The sequence below is a fragment of the Musca autumnalis genome, unplaced genomic scaffold, assembly GCF_047663935.1.
Source record: "Musca autumnalis isolate F117 unplaced genomic scaffold, ASM4766393v1 scaffold_2, whole genome shotgun sequence".
In the NCBI taxonomy this organism is placed as follows: Eukaryota; Metazoa; Arthropoda; class Insecta; order Diptera; family Muscidae; genus Musca; species Musca autumnalis.
Genome location: NW_027411755.1, coordinates 166933104 through 166944565, shown reverse-complemented (window position 1 = coordinate 166944565; position 11462 = coordinate 166933104).

Genomic DNA, 11462 nt, shown 5'->3' with positions numbered 1-11462 from the left:
GTATTTATGGCAGTGATTCGATATCTTTGTTTGTGACCATTGAACAGTGTTTCTGGTAATTTAAAATGAAGCAAGACTTTCGGAGCTTTTTAAGCTATAGTATGGCATTCTTAAAACAATGTGCGCTAATGATTTTTTTAAAGAATAATAAAGGATTTTTAAAGAATATTTTTTGCAGGGGTCTCAGTCCTGTAAGCACGGATTTTTAAAGAATGTATTTTACAGGAGTCTCAGACTTATAAGCATGGATTTTTGAAAAATATTTTTTGCAGGGGTCTCAGACCTGTAAGCACGGATTTTTAAAGAATATATTTTACAGGAGTCTCAGAGCTATAAGCATGGTTGTTTTAAAGAATATTTTTTGCAGTAGCTTCAGATCTTTACGTTTTTTATCCACCCCAGTAAATAAAATTTTAGCCGGTGTAAAACACTGTATTCATGTTTCCATTTCGATGAAATTGTTTTTGTAAAATAATATTGTTTATGATTGAATTTGTGGTACGGCAGACATGTGTGTCTATGTGTGGGCATCAAATCGAAACACATGCCATAGGTCACCACCTCTATAAAAATTAATTTGTTTTAATTTTGTTAATAATTTTCCAATTCACTTCTTAATCCTGGTCATGCAATAAAACTTTGTTGCACCTGGTTTAGGCTTATGTACTTTAAGTTGCTAAAAACCGAAGTGTATTTATATCTTACAACGCTACGTGATTCAAAATAATATCATCGATTTCTGAAAAAATGTTGAACATGGATTTCTTATGAAATAAGGGAATATCAGAGGAATAACATTTGATTAATCAAAGTAGTTTTTAATGTCAAGAAAATAAAAGCTTTAAAATGGTCCTAAGATTTCATAAAATAAGTTAGCTGTAATTTAATTACAAACATTGATTTGTGAACCTGATGAAATGCTCCATTTGCTGAGGCGAAGTACCCAGAAAGTGACATACATACATACATTGATGTTGTCATTTTGTTTGTTTTGCTTTGAAAAATTGGACACGATATTTTAATATTAGTCACCAGCAGACCCGGTCCTCGGCCCTTGAAACAGTTTTATGTTAACTTTTCTTAAGTTAATTATATTTTTCTTGCATCGCTAATTAGTTGGGGTCCACCAGTGACTATAAATAATGTTGGTGTCGATATGCAATTTTAACATACCGCCAAAGAGCTGATGACTTGTGGCATGCATTTATTTCATCTACAGGTATAGTATAACTGGAAGTGTTTGTGTGAATTGCTTCTTAAATCCTTTAAAAATCTATCTAAAGCTTCTAGGGGATTTTTATGTTACATCGTAAATTCGTCCATATATTGCCTTCTTCTTCTTCGGTATGCATAACATCTTGTATTTCCATTGATTTGTAACATATTTAAGAAAGTTGGAGCGGTCGGATCTTATTGCTAAAATATGTACCAAGGGTCGGGGAAACGGACACGTTCGTAAGATTTACATATATACGGCATTTAAAAAATAGGGTACAGGGGTAACCCGCTCCTCTGAAATTCAACAAAATATAACCCTATTTCCATCAGGGGTCATCCTTGTACATCGTCTGAAACTGACATGGAACCGATTTCCATAATAATAAATAAAATATATAAAAAAGTGGGCGTAATCGGATCTTAAGGCCACAAATAAGTGCCTAGGGTTGGAGACATCATCACCATTGTCTATCGAATTAATTTTCAAAACCCGCTCCGCTGAAATTAACAAAATATATAGCTTATTTTCACCAAGGAATATCCCTGTATATCATCTGAAAATTACATGAAAATCGGTTCAGATGTTTTGGAGATATAACATTTTTAACAAGTAAAAAAGTAAAAAAGCCGTGCCGAACTTTTTACACCATAAAACATTTTGAACTAAAACGGAATAATTATTTTCTATCTTGTCCACAATTTGAGGCGGAGATATTCTGTGACCACTGATATCTAAATAGGGTAAAAAATGCATATAGAAATATCTGGCAACCTTATATGGGGATAAATCAAAGTGTGTTGATAATTGTTGGAGGAGATGTTTTGTGACCACTTTTAAATTACAGCTAGTTAGGTTAACAATTTTAGCTAAAATTCTCAAAATATCGAAAATCGGAAGGCAACGTTATATGGTGGCTGTAGTAACACATAGACCTATGTTGGCGATTTTTGGTGGAGAAGTTTTATGACCACTGAGAACCTTAAATGTCCAATTACAGCTAGTTCGGTTAGAAATTGTAGGAAAATTCTCAAAATACCGAAAATCGGGAGGTACCGTTACATGGAGGCTATACCAAAACGTTGACCGATATAGCCCATCATCGAACTTGACCTGCCTGCAAAAAAAAGACGCATCTTTCAGCGTCCTATCTCCATTTTTGTGGATGTTAGAGTGATTACCACAGACGGACGGAGGGACGGACATGCATAGAACGACTCAGAATTTTACGCTGATCAAGAATATATCAGCAAAAATGTCTAAAATCGTCTTTTCCATTTCAAAAAAATAATAAAAAAAATTGATACTACATCTATGATTTTTGGTACATAGATTAAGAAAAGAATCGTCATTCCAAATCTGTTTTCGTTACCAACTTTGATCGTTGCGCGCAAAAGATATGACCGTTTTAATTATGCTAATTAGAAAAAATTCTAAAAAAATCGCGGCTTAATATAGTAAGCTGTTATATCCAATTATCGTTAACTGAATTCGCACCCTTTGCTATTATGCAAAAAAAATTCGAAAAGTTTAAATTAGATTCGCGAAAAATTAATTTTTTTTTAAATAATTTCACGTATTTACAAACAAATTTTTGAAACAATAGCGCTTATACTTACAAAAAAAAGTTATAAAAAAATGATAGCAGCATCCAGACATTGTGAGGAATAAAATGAAACCTAAGTCGTGAAGTTTGGAGCTATAGTATCCATGTTATTTGCAAAAATACAAGAAAACAAGTAAAAAAGTATCAGTCGACTTTGCCGACAGAGGTATACCCTCAGCAATTTTTTCCCAAAATACGTATGTATTTAGGGGGTTTTAAAAAATTTGGGCGTTTGAACCGACAAAAATGTTGATTAGGATTAAAGATCAAAAGTTTTGCGGAGGAGATACTAAAAGGAATGGATCGATATTGACCGTTATGGAAGTGGATCTCCAGCTACAACATATGGTGTCATAGGGGGTTTTACACTCTTCGGGCTGTTTGCTCAAGAAGTATGGACTTGCCCCTAAAAAAACTTTTAATATCGTAATTGAGGCAGCGAATGCAAGTAGCTTCAACAAAAATCAAAGTGATTCGATATCAGGTCTTAAAGTGAACTTATCCGCAAATTTTGTGTGGGAGGTACCGGATGGAGTGGACAAATATAGTCCATATTTGAACCTGATCTATATCTTGTAGATATATTAGGATGTGTAAAGTATAGACCAATTCGAGCACTCCCTTCAAGAGTTACCGTACGAACAATTTTTCCGAACATTTTTGAACTTTTGTGGGAAAGGTACCTGAAGGAGTGGACCGATATGGCTTATCTTCAAACTTAAACTATGTTTGGACAAAATATTACTAAGGCCATATTTTGGACCGAATCGGCAGATCCGTTCGAGAGTTATCTTGCGCTCCAACCACCTCACACGGTGTCATAGGGGTTCTTCTGCAACTTTCATGCTATTTTCTCAGGAAGTATGGACTTGCCCCTGATGAAACTTGTACCGTCGTATGTAGGGCAGTGAACACAAGTTGCTAAATCAAAAATCAAAGCGATTCGAGAGATGGCCCTAAACTGAACTTTTCCGAAATTTTGTGTGGGAGGTACCCGAAGGAGTGAACCTATTGAGACCATATTGGAACCTCATATTACTCTGGTAGGAAATTTACGCTATACAAAGTACGGACCAAATCGGTCACTCCCTTCAAGAGTTATCGTGCGCACAAACTTTCCGAACATTTTTGAACTTTTGTGGGGGAGGTATCGGAAGGAGTGGACCGATGTAGCTAATCTTCGAACTTAAACTAAGTTTGGGCAAAATATTACGAAAGCCAAAATTTGAACCAAATCGGTTCATCCGTTCGAGAGTTATCGTGCGCTCCAGCCAGCAGGACAGACGGACAGACAGACGGACGGACATGGCTAGATCGACTCCAAATTGTCTGAAACACATTTCGTCCAAACATACTTGGGGTCTAAAACCATTATTTCGATGAGGCACATTTTCATCGTATCAAAGTGTATATACCTTCCTTAGCCTAAAGGCTGAGGGTATAAATATGACGAAAAAAATAAAAATCATGTTATTCTAATTTTATTTTGTTATGGTTTTATAGGAAACTAGCGGACCCGGCGAACTTCGTCTCGCTATTAAGGAATAAAATTTCATATAAAAACTCAATTTTTGATTTTTCCAATTTTCCGACTTTTCCAGAGAGATTTTCCAATACTTTCTTCCGTAAAGACCTTCTCCTGGAAAATACGAATAACTGACAAAAAATTTTACAGAAATCGGCCTAGCCGTTCTCATTTTATGAATTACTATACATTTTTTACACCATTTTTATATATATAGATGTTGAAGAAAAAATGTTTGAGTTCTTCGTCATTTTCGTACAAATTTCACGCAATAATGAAGATATTTCGTTGCAACAAATTTTTCGCTTATAGTTTTCCTATTGCCGAATATTTTTAGAACATTAAATTAAATCACAAGAAATTCCAATTGTGGCATAACATTAAAATAACGTTATATTGAATATTACAAGATTTGAAACGCGTAATAGTGAAAATGACATGAAGCGCACCCGATTTTCCAACACAGCGAAATAATCCCTTTTATTTGATGTACAGTTTGTGAAATTCTATTTGGCGGCCACGATGTAGCATCTGCTGCATATTAGGGTACAAAATACAGTAAAATGGTCATAATTTCCGCGAAGTTCATTTACATTTCATGCGCATCCGATTTCGATGATAACCTTTAAAAAATACATCATTTGATGTTGTTTCATTGCGATCCATCAAGAACCGTGGATGTAGCATCGCACTTAATTTTTAGAAAAAATCAATTGTATCTCCGGATTAGCGATAGTTTCGAAATATATGATTTCGCACATTTTAAACAGGTATATAGCTCTATTTATTTCAGTAAAAAATTATACTTCCAAAACGCGTTTCAATGCGCGCAATTTTCAAAAACATTTTTTGCAGATTTTCGAAATTTGAGGGATATCATATCCGCCGATCTAGTGGACGGATTTGGACGCGTCATGGCTTATTAGATTCAGAACGTAAAAAAACTAAGTTCACGCGGGTTTCTCCGACAATTTAATGACAGTTGCAAATTTTGAATCAAAGAAACAGGTTTTTTATCAAAATTTACGCACAAAAATTTCGACTTTAAGCTGATATTGTTGTGAACCTTTGAAGACTACACGCCCGAGTTATACATCAAAAAACGCGTAATCGCGAGTATTACAATCTCATAATCGGTTTTTAAACGAGTACAGTTGCGCGTCCCGTTTAGAGCAAAAATTCAAAAAACCCAAATTTTCAGTCTTCAAAATGTCAGCATCCATTTGAGATTGATGCAGTGGTTTTATTAAAAAATCATACATTAGAAACTTCATCTCTGAAGTGTATTCTTTAACTTCTTCTTTGAACATTATAGTCTACATTGTATTGTAAAGCCACTAATTGAAAATTGACTTAAAAAAACTCGTTTCCTTCAACGATTTTTTCCTATTTTTTTACATTAATATGACCACAGCTTCCGCTCAAATTATAATTTTAAGAAATCCATCGGTGAATCGTGCTAAAACAGTTTATTTTACCTAAATGCGTTCAAAGGTAATGTTATATTACAACAATTCGCGAGTTACAATACCCCATACCTCAGTTTCAACAGAAGTAAATTTTCTACAAAAAGGCCGATACTTTATAGGGTCGCAAATGATTATTTCAATGAGTTACAAACGGAAAAACAAACTTAATATACCCTCCATACTATGGTGGAGTGTATAAAAAAGGCATGGTCAGACCTATAGGTCCCAAATAAGGACCTATGGTGGGAGACCCAACCACCATTGCAAATTCGAAAGATTTACAAAAATATCGTTTTTAAAAAATACGGCCTATGGGAGTTTCCCCGCTCCCTCCGGAATTAAAAAAAAATATATCCTATTTTCAGCAGGGGTCACCCCTATACATTCTTTGAAATTTTCAGGAAAATGGGTTTAGTACTTTCAGAGGTATAACATATTTAAAAAGGTTGTCTCGCAAATTAATTTTCTAACAGATACGTCCGTAAGTTTTGCAAAAATAGCATTTTCAGAAATAGGGCATAGGGAGGTACCCGAAGATACCGAAATTCAACTTAATATATAGCCTATTTTCACCACGGGTCCTCCCTGTACATTCCCTGAAATTTTCAGGAAAATCGGTTCAGTAGTTTTGGGCATATTTAAACGCCGCAAAAAATGGTTGCAAAAATTGACGTAAAACTCTGTTTTTTTTCGAATATTTTTGTGGGGTTTTTTCATTTTGTTATAGTATTATCTGTTATTATCTGTGATTTTCGATTTGCAATAAAAATTTAATCATAAATGTTAGAATCACATAAAGTCAGGCATTTGTTGGGAATATAGTAAGAGTATTTTCTCAATCAAAAACCAAGGGATTGCATGTAAGGATACACCTATATTACCCTCCAAAGTTGTTGGCACTTTTAAAAGAAGGCACGATGACAGGAAAACAATACGCTTTAAAGAAAAAAACTTAATTTTAAAAAATGCTTAAAAAGTCTCATAAACAATTTTAAGTTTTCTCAAAAAAAAATTCTCGGCGCTAAGTGGGTTATAAATGTGGATGTGTTAAAACAGTGTTATTAACAAAATAGGGCATAGAGGATGTACTCCCCCCCGCTCCGAAATTCAACAAAATATATAGCCTATTTTCACCACGGGTGTTCCCTGTGCATTCTCTGAAATTTTCAAGAAAATCGGTTCAGCCGTTTTTTAGTCTATACGGAACATACACACATTGTCTTTTATCTCATCATTGTCTTTATTTATAAAAGAGGTAAAATTACTTTTGAGTATAAATACGTTGTTTTATTAAGTAAATAAATCAAATCAATTCAAACCAATTTTTACTTTTTCTTTCTATATACCTAAGTATAAATGACAAAAAAAAAATAAATAAAATATAATTTAAAAAAATTAAGTTTCAGTGTTTTGTTTAGAAATGCACTTAAAACTAGGAAATAATTGGTCGCTTAGCCTCAATAAATATATTCTTTCTCATGATGGAATCTCTCAAATAAAACGCTTGCCGTTTAATTCTGCCACCATTTATTATTTAAATGCAAGCGTTTTATTTGAGAGATTCCATACATTTTTTGACCACTGAGAACCATAGATGGTCTGTCGGAAATTATGACGTATATGACATACATTTCTGACGTATATTACGTACGTCAGAAACGTCGTAAACCTTCCCAAAAAACATGGTTTTTTACAGCATAAACAATAGAATTGTATAACCTAAAAATCGTTGTATTTCATAACAACAAAACTCATTTTATATTTTCTTTTGTGATTCCGTTTATAAAAAAGGAACAAATGTAAAAAGAGGTCATTGAAAAAATATACATTTTATGTATATTTTTATATTATATGGACATTATTGTTTGTTTATTATTTCAGCAGCAAATACTTTGAATCACTCATAGTGTTCAGAATGTATTGTAGATGGCGTGCTAAGTGCCTAATCCAATTTGTTCGTTCAATCATTTCAGTTATTTAATTTCGTACTTTGATCCTTTTCTGTTCTTGCCAGGGTAGTGGATATTTGCCGATCCGTCAATGCGATTTTAATGATTTTATTCCACCTTGGTCCATGGGTTGTAAAACAGATGTGACATCGGGTGGCAAAAATTCAAGCTTAATTGACTTGAGACCTCCATCTTCGAACATATTGTACGGTGCTCTTGAAACAATTTTAAATGGAAGGTGCTTACTAGGGATACGCAAGTCGATTTTCGAGTAATCGATTCCTCGATTCTTTGATTTGAAGAATCTAAGAATCGGAATCGAGTTTTGACTTCATAGAGAATCGAAAGATCGATTTTCTATTATGATTCTTCGATTCTTGCAGTGGGAATCGAAAGATCAATTCTGTTTTGACTGTTTGATGTACCACGAAAATGAAATATACAGATTACATTGGTAAGACCAAGACAACAATATTATATTATTTGTTGTACTGATGAACAAAGTTAATCTAACGGTACGGCAGTGTTAAACGCGAAGCATTGTACACTAAAACGTTCACATTTTCAGCTAAGGGGTCATCTCGATCGAACGATTCTTTTATCCAAGTGAGTTCTAAGTAAGAATCAAAGGATCGAAAGATCGATTTTTGATTCCTACGTAAGAATCGAAAAATCGATTTTTGAGTTCTAAGTAAGAATCAAAAGATCGATTCTTGAGTTCTAAGTAAGAATCAAAAGATCGAAAGATCGATTTTTGCTTGGTAATACGTACCCCTAGTACAATGTTTATAGATGAGAAAAATCAAAAAACAAAAAAAATTGCCGGATCGCTTTTTAAATAAATCGCGATTTAAGTTGACATTTTTAGGAGTTCTTTAGGTTTTTACGATTTTGCTTAGAAACCGCAAGTCCTATCAAAATGGGACTAAAGAAAATGTTGTAGCTATGAAAATTCTCTAAAAGATTGACCTTTATGGTATTCTCGTCGGTTGTACTATTTTTGAGATATAGAAGTTCAAATTGGGACAATTCAAATTCAATTCAATTCTGTATAGCCCCCTTATAAAACAATGTCAACTTAAACTTATATATCTAAAAAAATTTTACAACTTAGGATAAGTTACATAAGCCAGTTTGTAGAGAATTTTCACAGCTTTAAGATTTTCTCAGGTCCCATATCGATAAGATTTACAGTATTCAAGCAAAATCGCGAAACCCTAACAAAAAACAAGTAAAAAGTCGTTAAGTTCGGCCGGGCCGAACTTTTTATACCCTCCACCATAAAATAGTCTTATTTAAAATGGAATAATTAGGGTCCTTTCACAACTTTAGGAGGCGCCTACTGCCTCCCACTATTGCTTAAATTACACTGTGAACACAAATATTGGGGCAGAGATAATTCCTTTTGGAGTTGAAAGCCCTTGGTGTGTGTATATTAAAAACCCCGAAGGGCAGATGCGCCGTGAGTCGAACTTCCGGGTTATGGCGCGATGAAGTTTTTGCAAGACCCTATAAGCCATCATCAATTAGCATTATATCTTTGTTTGTTGTTTTTGTAGAGCACTTAAGCAACAGTGAACAAAGATATAACGCTAATTCGTGATGGCTCGCAGGGTCTCTAACAAAAATTTCATCACGCCATAACGCGGAAGTTCGACTCACGGCGGATCTGTCCTTCGGGGTTCATAATATACTCACCAAGGCCTTTCTTCCCCAAGAGGAATTTTCCTTGCCCCAGACTTTCACCTCCATTTTGTTGCACAGTGTTATCTAATCTAATCTAAAAAAATGTGTTCAGCTAGGTGAAAGGTACCACCTACGGGGCTATATCAAAGAGTCAACCTATCTTTAAACTTTTTGACGGAAATGTTTTATAGCTGCAGGGAACTTCAAGAGTCAAATTGAGGGTAGTTTCATCAAAACAATGTAGACCCTCAAAAATGGACCCATGTTGACGAATTTTAGTGAAGAAATTTCGTGACCACTGAAAATTCCCGAAAATCGGGAGGTACAGTTATATGGGGGGATATACCAAAACATGGACCAATATTGACGATTATTTTTGAATAGGCAAAATTGTAGCTAAAATTCTCAAAATACCGATCATTACAGCTAGTTCGGTTAAAAATTGTAGCTAACATTCTTAAAATACCGAAAATCGGGAGGTACCGATATATGGGGGCTATACCAAACCATGGGCCTATGTTGACGATGTTTCGTGGATATGTTTTATGACCACTCAGAACCTCAAATGTCGAATTACAGCTAGTTCGGTTAAAAATTGTAGCTAAAATTCTCAAAATACCGAAAATCGGCAGGTACCGTTATATGGGGGCTATACCAAAACATGGAACTATGTTGACGATGTTTGGTGGAGATATTTCCTGACCACTGAGAACCTCAAGTGGCAAAGTACAGCTAGTTCGGTTAAAAATTGTGGCTAAAATTCTCAAAATTCCGAAAATCGGGAGGCACCGTTATATGAGGACTATACCAAAACATGGACCTATGCCCATATCCTTCGGGATATAAGTTTGTTGATCACTAGGAACAATAAGTGCCAAATTATAGCTAATTCGGTCTGCAAATGTGGCGAAGAACGTCAAAATACCTCAAATCCGGAGGTACCGTTATATGGGGGCTAAACCAAAGAGTGGACCGATATAGCCCATCTTCGAACTTGACCTGCCTATGGAAAAAAGAAAGACGCACTCTATCTAAATTATTTCGGACGCTAGATTGATTACAACAGACGGACATGGCTAGATCGTCTTAGAATTTTATCCTGATCAAGAATATATATACTTTATAGGGTCGCAAATGATTAGTTCAATGTGCTACAAACGGAATGACAAACTTAATATACCCTCCATACTATGGTGGAGGGTATAAAAAAAACCTAAAAATGTAAACTGAGCTTCTTTATCTCAAAAATGGTACAGGCTGGGAACAAATGATAAACATCAATCCTCTAGAGAATTTTCACAGCTACAACATTTTCTTTAGCTCCATTTCGATTTGACTTGCGGTTTCCAAGCAAAATCGTAAAAACCTAAAAAACACCTAAAAATGTAAATTTTGACCGCGATTTATTTAAAAATCCCTACAACGATTTTTTTCTTGTTTTTGGACTTTTCTCATCTATGAACACTGCTGTTTCAGAATTCACAAAAACGTTCCCTGTGTAAGCGTTTTTCACTTGTAGAGAAGTTTTACATGGCTGAAATACTCAGGAAATGTCGCCAACATTACTGAGAGGTATTTTGCCACCGTTGATAATTTAATTTGTTGATGTTGCCTAATAGACGTTACAACCGATATGACGTTATAAGCGATGACGTTATAACCGATATCTATTTGTGTGGAATATAAAGGGTAGAAATTCGCGACTTTTGGATTTCGTCGTTATAAGCGATATGACGTTATAAACTACGACGTTATAAGCGATTTCGACTGGGGGGGTGGGGGTTAGTTTGGGACAAAGGTAGTCGATAAGGCTGAGTTTTTGGAAATTCGTCCTAGAAGGGTGCGAAAAGTACTAAAATGTACTAAAATGGTATCATTTGTGGGGCGGACCGACTAATAATCAACGCCCAGACGAAACGACTGAAGCTAGAATCCTGAAATTTTGGGTGAGGGTTTGTCTTGAGACGAAGGTGGTCGATTAGGCTTGGTTTTTGCAAATTCGTCCTAGGAA